Source organism: Teleopsis dalmanni, chromosome 2 (genome assembly GCF_002237135.1).
Source record: "Teleopsis dalmanni isolate 2A chromosome 2, ASM223713v2, whole genome shotgun sequence".
NCBI classification, from domain to species: Eukaryota; Metazoa; Arthropoda; class Insecta; order Diptera; family Diopsidae; genus Teleopsis; species Teleopsis dalmanni.
The window spans coordinates 36,596,811-36,607,976 of NC_051847.1; positions in this window are offsets into that span (position 1 = coordinate 36,596,811).

The window sequence follows — 11,166 nt, forward strand, 5'->3', positions numbered from 1 at the left end:
GGCTATGCAAAATCTAAACAAAGAGGAAATTGTTTATAGACGCGTTTCTTATACGAAATATAAAATCATAAACAATTAAAACTCGAAATGAGGAAAAAATCTATTAAATAAATATTAAAAATACATAAATCTAAAAGATAGATAATGTGCAAGAAAAGAACAAGAGCAAATTTATGTGTGGAAGCGAATTTAGCGCCAAGTCATACCGACAATGGGAGAATTGGTGGTAAATGGGTAAGCACCGAAAGGTCTTTGGCACAATAAAATTCAAATGAGAAATGTTGTTGAGCTAACTCCCTTCGGTAATAGTTTATTGATACCTTTAATAAGATAGAAAAAACTATGTAAACAGTTATGTAAGGCAGAAATGCTTTTGTGTGGTTTGTACTAATCAATATAGATTTTATGAGAATGAGGGTATCGAACTCTTGCAAAGAAAAATTATCTCACACAAAGTAGTGATACGTATATAATTAAATTAAAATTACTTAGAGGAGTGATTTTAGTTTTTGTAAATCACACTATAATAAATATTTTAATTTTATTATAAATTGGAATAATGAATTTGTCTAGATAAGTGATATTATCACACATAACAACAACCGCAACCTACACTACAGAGAACACTAAAATATTAAATGACCCCTTCCATTATTCACATAATAAGCACACAGACAGACACATATAGTGTGTTTACAGTTTGTGCTGATAGTGCAGATGGAGCGGGTGTCATCTTCGGCTGAACGGCTGAAAATGTATCGTTGCATCCATCCCGCATGTTGCATTTTGAATGCTTTTAAAATGACTCATTTTGATGAAGTTATCCGTTGCGGAGGTTGTGGCTATTGTGGCTGTTGCTACGGAAACATTTGATTATGTTTATATGTGCCAAGAGTTCCTTAATAACTCTACTGTCTTAAATGTGCATGCTGTGATACTGCTTTTCTTTATTTTTTTAAATACCCGATGGGCATTGAAACTGAATATTAAAATGTGTAAATTTATTTGGTTTAATGTGGAAGAAGCAATTACTGCGGGGAAATATATAAGATGTCGAAGAGTATTTTACATTTTAAAATTTTTTGTGGGAGTTTTAATGACCTTTGCAAATGTAAAGGAAGAGAAGTTATATGTACTATATAATATAATTTAAATTGATGTGGGAAAAATGGAATGGATTGAATTTGATTTTATACATAACAGTAATATCAAACTGAAATAAATTAATTTTTTTGTTATCATTTTACAACTGAAATGATGCTATGGTCTGATTATTATGTTGAGGCTAGTTGAGTCAGTGCATCTGAGCACTTTTACTCTCTATTAACTGCGAAGTTTCTTCAAAAACCCTCTTTGCGCCTTAAATAGATTATTGTTTATCACTTCATCAGACTAAGCAATAATTGACCTCAGATCTATGGTCTGATATTAATATTAAAACTTTATTACAAACTAAAATTTTAAAAATAAAAAAATTATTATTGCTTTTAGGGCTACAAAATAATAATCTATTTATTGAGGATTTATTGACCTATTTTTGAAGAAAGTTTTCTAAACTATACCTGGACAAAGAGAAGATTTTGATATTCAGACCGCTTTCAGCACAATCAAAACCAGATGAAAATATTCAATTTTCGGAAGATAAACTAAAAAGGTAGATTTTTAGATTATTATTAAATTCATTTTTAATCGGAAATATAAACCCACTACTGACTTGGTAATGGTTATGGTTTACGGATCAGTCTAAGGCCATTATTTAGACATTTGGTATTTCAAGGAATCGAATCAGCTTCTTCGGAGGGAGTTTTTGAAGGTCTTTATCCTCTAGTTGGAATCCTATTACAATTTTGTGTCTTCTATGGCCTAAATCTAAATTTTATGAAAAATAAATATAACATAACTTTCTACTCCTTCAGGTTATCAATATATAATGTCACTAAAAACGATTATGAGTATTTTTTGCTATTCGTAAGGAGTCAAACTAATACCTGTATCAAAATAAAAAAGCTATCAATAGTTATAGGTTAAAGTTCAGCTCGCAAACAAATAATGACAACAAACACCTATCTTCCTTATATGTGGGGCTTATCGCACAGTTACGAATGATGCTGCGAGAATGTTGAAGCACTTGGATATATATCAATACATGTAGAAGGACTTGAGAGGTGGATGTAGAACGTTGCTGTAGAAGCACCTGTCCCCCTTATCTGTCGGGCTTATCGCACAGTTACGAATGATGCTGCGAGAATGTTGGGTGGATATATGTCAGTGGGATATATATGCAAGTGGATGTAGAAGCGTTGCTGTAGAAGCACCTCTGCCCCTTATCTGTCGGGCTTTTCACTTGGTTACAAATGATTCTGCGAGAACGCTGACTGTAGATATGTCAGTGGATGTTGAAGCACTTGGATATATATCAGTACATTTAGAAGCGCTTGGATATATGCAGGTCTGCTCACATACACTAATACTGAAAGTTTATAAGCTTTTTTTAAATCGTTCTTAAAATTCGGGAACAAGTACCATAATAAATAGCAATTTCGATGTGATGACTCTAGTAATGGTAACACTGAATTGCAAAGAAAAGTTTTACTAAGGTGTTGAAACCATTAAACTATATAAATAACATAGACATAGGCATTTTAAAAAAAACAAAAATAACCAGATAATATGATAAGATATAAAATTCCGTCATTAAAAAAATAATATAAACTGTACTATAAATTTAAAAAGTTTATGTCATATATCATAATTTTCTTACTTAGTCGTTATATCACTTTTTATCCAGAGTGATTGCTTTCTTAATTTAGTATAATTTTTGCCACTTAAATTCAACAAGTTGATGGAATGCACACAAATCCAATTGTTTACAAAATGAAACTATAAAAATTTCTAATAGAATGTCACACTTAAATGCATAAATTAACCCCATTCACTGGCACAACAATTCTGACATAGAAACGTTTATCTTATCAAAGCCTTAAGTAGCCGAAATAGTAGAAGAAATAGGTGAGTAAATAGTAAAAATTAATTTCGACATTTATGCTTTCGGAATTCAACGAAGAATTAATATTTCTTATAAAAGAATAAATAAAATTATTAATAACAAATGACTTAATAAATGCAACGAATGCGCAATTTTGTTAAAAAATATTCTAAATTAATTCACACACAAAGAATTTGACTTAACAGTGGCTTTATGATAAGCAAATTATCAGTTTACTTATGAGTCAATTTTATTTTATTAAGAATTTGTTGAATAGATATATTTGTACTGAAAGAATTCCTATAAATTTTGTATGAATTTAAAATGAATTGATTAAGATACTCATCTGAGTAAAAAAATATTGTGATTTGTCATTCACAAATATTTACAATAGACTCCAACTTATTCAGACTCAAAAATGAATATCTTTTATATATATCATATTAAATCCCACTTTATAAGAACAGAGTAGTATATAATCCTGTAGATTCGTAATTCATTGCAATTATCGTAGGCCTTATCCTTCTCTCACCAGCTGACATAACTAATTTGCGTTTTAAACCTATGGTCTTTGAAGCAATGAAGAGAAAGAGTGAGAGAGCTTAACTACGACATTCGAATGCGAGAGTACTATATAAACCGCACAAAGTTGGAATCAGTTAATTTATGTTAATCAAACTATATATATTGCTTTAGAACACTTTAAAATATTTGCCTCGATTTATATACAATTTTGCACAATAATTCCAATGAAACCTATATGACTGTCAAAAAAAAGGTAATCAATCTAATGTCATTAGTTAGACATTAGAATAAACTTGAACTTTAAAACTGAAATAAGTATTAATATAGCAAGGTAGTATATTTTGTCAATTGTTTCCAAAGCTCTATATACCTAAATCTCAAACCCATAAAGAAGAAATTTAAAACACTTGATATGTATCGATAATTGCCTCCCAAGCTCCATACACCAAAGTTCCGAGTCCATAAGACAACGTTAAAGGTACCAGCTGAGAGATAATTACATTCTGTGATTTAGGCAACATTTGCACACTTCCTGAGGATCGTCATAGTTCTCATAATGATAAAACCAATAAATTTTTAACTGTTATTCCTATAGACTTAACGACTAGTATAATATGCTCTAAAACATCTACTTTTAAACTATTTATAAATCCAATATAAAGATGTATTTTCTTTTTATGTTATGTACAAGTATATAGACACAGAAATAATATAGTTTTTTTCGGGAACTTTCAATTATCTCTATGTTTACTATTATTTATTTACAATTTTATTCAAATTTATCTTAAAAAAATATAATTACAAAAAGATTTAATATTTATCATTGTTTCCAAACAAAAAACGACAGCACTTCACGACTAAAATCAACACGGTACGCCTTCTTTTCGTCTCTTTGCCTTCAAACTCATAATATGAAGTGGTCGGAAAACACATAAAAAAAGTACATTATAAAAATTTTACACCTTCTTCCCATCAAACACCTTTTCTTTGACCGAAACAATTGTTTTCGCTGTTATATAAAATATTTATACGATTTGATTGGATTTGTTTTGGACCATTTAGGTTTTATGCCCACTTCGGACCTATTGTTTGTCCTATTTGTTTTATTATAAGTTTCTTTTTTTTCTGATGAAGCTATATTTGAACTGGTTTTATTTACATCAAAAGTGGCGGCAAGGGCTTTTGTTAACGCTTTTCAAAAAGCGGTCAAACGTGGTTTTTTGAAAAGGTGAGTCAGTCAGTTTGCGTTCAGTTTCGATAGGTGGTTGGTTGGCTGCGGTCTCTGAAGCTTTAATGAATTGTAGCAATTTGCAGGTTTTTGTTATAGTCGAAGTATGTCAAATGATTTAAAATATAAACAAAATTTTAATAATAATTTTATATTATTGTTTTTGTTTTTGTTTAGTGATTAAATGGTAGTAACACGTTTTGCTTGAATTCAACCATTGCTAAATATTTAAATACACCAAAACATGTTAAATGTTACTTGAAATTTTTTATTATTTTATAACAGAAATATTAATTAGTAATATTTTCTGTGTCATATAAGGTTGACTCATTAAATTTAGTTTTAATTAAAAACTTTACGAGATTTTAATACAAGCAAGGAATTTGTATTTTGTCTATGTTCATACTCACACTTGAGAACAACCTAGCATCTTGACCCACTTGAGGAAAAAAATTATGCAGTGACGTCAAACTAAACTAGTCAACAGTATATTAGTAAATTTTGTTTTAGGTAGAATTTATAAAAATGGGGTAATATGATTAGGTTTATGCGAAAGCCTTGTAAGTAATTAGAAAACTCGTGTAAGCAACTTTAATTAATATGTAAATGACTTTATAAGTGTAGATTGCGAAAAATAGTTTTTATTTATCATTAAAGTTTGTTTATATTATATTTATTGAGATGACACTACGTGAAATAATTATTTATTAAAATAAGTTTAAATAACATTACATAGCAGGTAACTTCTAGCTTATCAAACAGTATGATATAATATATATGAGTTACTTTATTTAACCAATTAAAATAAACGTGATTTGCTATTGGAGCCTAATTTTTCAAATAAATTTATATAAAATAGTTGAAAATAGTTATTTTAAAAACAAGGCACTATCATTTTAAGTACACATTATAAGAAACATAGAATATGCAAGGTTTAATGATTTAAAAAATCTCGGTAGAGGCATTCGCATAATTACATCACCTTATCAGTTTAAATGCTAAAAAAGATCATATGTTTATGTTAGCATAAAACCTTATATGTTATCTGCAAAGATCCTAAATTTTATTTGATCTTGTCAATATCTGACTACCTATTTTGACAGAATGGAATAATGTCTTTCTGCTTCACTAGTGCAACTCAGATATAATAACCCACTTCATAAAATATTTTAGGTTATGTTGAAGTAGGACTATTGTGCATCAAAGAACACTTGAGCTGAAAGAATAATCCGTTATCATATTACGGATGAGTTTAGAGTGCAATGGCACTAAAGCTCACATTAGTGCAAATAAATGTCCCGTTGGGATACAACATATGAACCAATGTTGCAAGTTTAGACCTGAAAGACCAATTTAAAGCTATAAAGCAGAAGGTTTTACCAAGTAAACAGCATCGTTATGAGAACTCGAAACTCCCCCTATTTTCATGAAAGTGAACTCATTTTACAACTCAACTTATTTATGTCTCTAATTGTAAAGGATGATGATCTAATTTTGTCAACTCGGTTAAATAAGGTCTTGTATAGTTAACATTTAACAAGAACAAAAACATCCAATTCTTATTCTAGTAACAACAGATGAACCACTATCCAAACGCCAGACCCCTAGCACCACCTTAAAGATAAAAGTATCTATCGCGTAAACATCTCTTTGCTAAAACGCAATTCCGCTTCATTAAAGTTTAAGGGAACACAAACTTCATAAGTCTATAAACTTATCTATGGCCCAATTTGAAATAATGACAATGCTGTCTGATAAACCTTACTTATTGTACTTGTAGTGTACTTATAAAGTACTCATAACGAAAACAGTTAAATCCAGTCTTTGTTACAGTACTCGACATTTTTTATACTAACGTAATTTACCATTTCATTACCTAAATCCAGATATAACAACACCTTCGATAGAGGATACTCTTAAAGACAACAAAAATATTTCAACCCTATTTTAGTATTCGACACTTCTTATATCTATAACTAACATAATGTACGCTTACAAAATGGAATATTCTCTCTCTTACATTTCGCTACTTAAATGCGGATCTAAAAGCCCATTGCCTAGAATACACTTTTCATGTTAACGAGTATATTTAATTTTAGTTCTAAAATCCGACACTTCTTATAACTAATGTAATTTACATTTACAAAATAGAATATTTCTTCTCTCCTACATTTCGTTACTCAATCCTAGATATAATAACGCGTTCGATAGAGTATACTCTTAACGATTCAGAGTTACCTAGCTTTTCTTCTAGTATGCGAAACTTATTATAACTAACGTAATTTACGTTAGCAAAATGGAATATTTCCTCTCCTCTATTTCGCTACTTAGTCGTGATTGTAATATCTGTTTAATAGAGGCAACTCTTACCGATACAGAGTTGCCTACTTTTTAATCTAGTATCCGACACTTATTATTATATTATTATAACTAACATTATTTATATTTTCATACATTCTCCTTCTCATTTCTTTATTTCAACGCGAATATAATAATCCATCCTTAAAATATACTAACAACAATATACCTGACCTTTATTCTAAAACGCACAATTTCTTATAACTTACACAATTTTGATACTCACTCTTAGCAGAGTCTACTATCACGATTACCGCAAAGGGATTTCAATCATTGAACCCTGGTTTAAGACATCATCTTAGATGACTAAAATAATTGATAAGCTTTAGCAGGACAATGATTTGATAATTATAATAGAACATTTTTTTATTCAACCTGATAATTAGAAAATAACATATTATTGTTATTACAATAAGATAATTATCACAATAAGACAATTATCACAATAAGATAGTTATCACAATAAGACAATTATTACAATAAAATATTAACACAACACTATACATTATACCAAACAAAAAAAATTTATATGAAAAACTTCCTTACAATAACACTAAAGGAACCCCACCCGTTTTCATTTTCAGTTTTCAGCAACAAATTCTATACAAAAACGTATTTCCTATACATCTTTTTCTTCCACTGCCAGAGAGATGTCAAGAAATAAAAATTCAACAAGAATTAAAACAAACTGCCATGACAGGTCCGTATTCGCAAGGAAAATAAGGGGTGGTGGCAAAGGGATGGGGAAGATGTGAGTTTTTCAACATTTGTTGAAAAAGAAGAGTTGAAAAAGCAAGTGCAGAAGCGGTAGTATTCATTCGTATTCATGTTTCTGGAACAAGAGTAGAACTAGAAATGTATTGAACTGAAACAAAAAGGAAGCTGCAATACCAATAAGTTTATTTCATACATTGTTGTTGCTGTTGTTGTTATTATTGTATTTGTTGTTGCTGCCGCTGCTGTTATTTAAAGTTAAGCAATCTCAGAGCATAGCAAACCAACATGAAAATTACAAAAGTGAAAAAAAAACACAGAAAACACAAAGGCAGAGAGCAGCACTGAACATCACAGCTGGCGTACAACACGTTACGAACGTTTGGCTAAGAAAACAGGTTTGCGAATTTGCAGTTGACTAAGATAGTTTTTTATATTTTCAGCTGTTCAAAAGTAATTGTTATACATAAGCTAAGCGAAAGAGTTGAGGGGTAAGACATGCAAAAGGTTAACTTCATTTTATGTTCAATTATTAAGCAAATTCAGAAAAAAAAACTAATTTTGTTAAATGCGAATTTTTTAATGAAAATTCTGAAGAGTCAATATTTTGATATGCTGAGAGGATTGTCATAACAAAAAGGGCGTGTAAGGAAGAGTTTCCACAAAGCATTAAAAAGAAAAAACTTCAACAACTGTTGTTGTTGTTCGTGTTGTTCCCATATTCATGCGCGCTGTGCAAAATACCAACAACAGCAGCAACAAAAACAAACACAAACTATTTTCGCATGTTATCTTGCTGTTAATTAAGGAAATGAACAAAAATGTAGGATAGAAGAAAAAATTTTAGAATTTAGAAAAAAAGGCGCAAATTTTTAAAAATTTCTAAACTTACCACATAATTTGGTTAATCCTTTTAATAAATTTTGGTTTATTCTCGCTGCTTGCAGAACTTCTAATTATTAATTTATTTCTTTGTTTTAAGTAATTTTTAAATTATTTTGTATAAATTTTTTTAACTATTTTTGTTTGTTATTTTTTTTTTGTTCCGTTTGTGTTTGTGTTACTTCACCCGCAGCGGCAACAACAACAACAACGTGTAACACAACAAACAAAAACCAAAAATAATATTATCAATTCTTATGCTTTTTCTGGATGTTTATCGGTGCCTTTGCCTCTACACTTTACTTTACACAATCTTTATAGAATTACTGCAGCCGCAGCAGGAATACTAAACACACCCTCCACTCTACAAAGCGAAGCAGGCCGCATAAGGTAAATGTTGATAAAAAGGGCGATTTTTTACTTCACTTCAAGAGTTCTTTTTATTTATAACTTTTTTTATCCTTCTTTTTGTTAATTTTCAGTAATTATTTAAACATTTTACATTTAACACTGCACAAATAACTTAATTTTTAAAAGTTATTTTAAACTTTTTTTTGTTGATTTCAAAGGGTTTTGGGAATAGAGAAAATTTGGTTCCACCGTTTCCCTTTTTTTTCACACAACTTTGCAGTGCAGTAAATTTTGCTTTTGCATTTTTTTTCACAATTTAGGAACTCTTGCAAATTTCGTGCGTATATTTAAATTCAAAAAATTTGGATCACTTTTTGCAAAATACACTTATTTCAATAAACAAACTATATTTAATTTATTTAAATACAATTCAAAATTCACAACACCGCGACAGCGATACAAACAAAACCATACCGCAATCCGATCGACACATCCACTCGTGAGGCAAATTGAAACAGACTGAGAACTAATTTTTCGTTACCCCAATGTATTGTTGTTTTTGTTTTTTTCTTTCTATTCTCGTATCTCTTTATCTCCGGCAAAAACCATACAAACTTGTGACGAAATGGAACTGAAATTAATGAAATTGAAACAGCGGACGCTAAAAATGAAATGCATTTAAAAAATTCGGAAAGCTGATAGTTTAGCTGCGAAAAATTTTAAAAATTTATTATATAAAAATTCATATACATATATTAAGGCCGTGTACGTGTTCGAGTAAATTGATGGTAAATTAAGGGAAATAATAAATTATGTCGGTATTCAGAGATGTTGGTATTGACCAAAATTTCGAGTAGAATAAATCAGATGAAAATGAGGTGAATTAGGTTTTATCATTGTTAAAATAAATTTGAAAACTTATTTAACCAATAAAAAATAAATAAGTGCAATAAATAAATATTTACATAAGTACAGTGCAAAAAATCTCTAGGAAATTCTAATTAACTTTACCTCAATTTACTCGAACTCGCACACGGCCTAATTAATAGTTCAACTTTATCTAACATTTAAAACTGAATAAATATATATGTACATATATAATTTATTATTATTATTTTAATAATAAAATTTAATTAATTTTTTTTTGTCAAACGAGCTAATTGTTCAATAGACTGAAGTCGCAATATCGGTAAGTATAAAATACATTCTTTAAAACTAATTTAAGAAGTTTTATATTTTTTACATTCACCTATTAAAACGTACGAAAATATATGAATTTAAATATATTTAATTTTTTTATAGTGGCACTGAATAAAAAATATGAAAACGATTAAAATTACACTGTAAAAATATTTAAAAATACTCTCATCATTTACTTATGTATATTATAATTAATTATTATTATTAATTAATTAAGTGGCTTATGCTATAATTCGCTACTCGGGTAGTTTATAGTGTTAACCCCAATTATTTTAACCGATCATTACACTTTTAATAAACGGTACGTCCTTTGATGGTTTTATATTGTTCTAAATATTATAAAAAAAGGAAAAAATAAGATAATTAGGTCTGCTACTACCGAATTTAAAAACAGCCTTCACAGAGACTATATTCAAACGTTTCAACGTCCATTTTACAAAAACAACAAATACTGCGTTGTAAAAAGCGAATTTCATTGAGATTTGACCTCAAACTATAATGCTCTATCTGAAACCCGTTGGGATATCGGCTCTCCTATTAAAACCCTCTTATATGGATTTAAGAATCTCTTAACCTATCTTTGACCTTTACAGTTTATCTACATAGTATCAGAGTTTATACACTATATTACCTCTATTTGCAGTACAGAAAGGCTCAGATCCATAAATTAATGTTGAGGTCTTAGTTTGGCGAAATATTCAGCCCTTTCGTAGTCTTCACATCATTTATATCCCGAAATACACTAAAAAAAATGTAGTTACTTTGTTCCAGCTCATTGAGAAGCCTTAAAAATTTCTTCAGTACCCCTATATGAATTTTGACAGAATTTAAGACTAATAGAACTGCGTGGCTGTCTGACATTGTATTGATTGATTGGTTGTCGCTTTTTCGCCTTAAATATTTAGCTTAGTATGCATTTCGA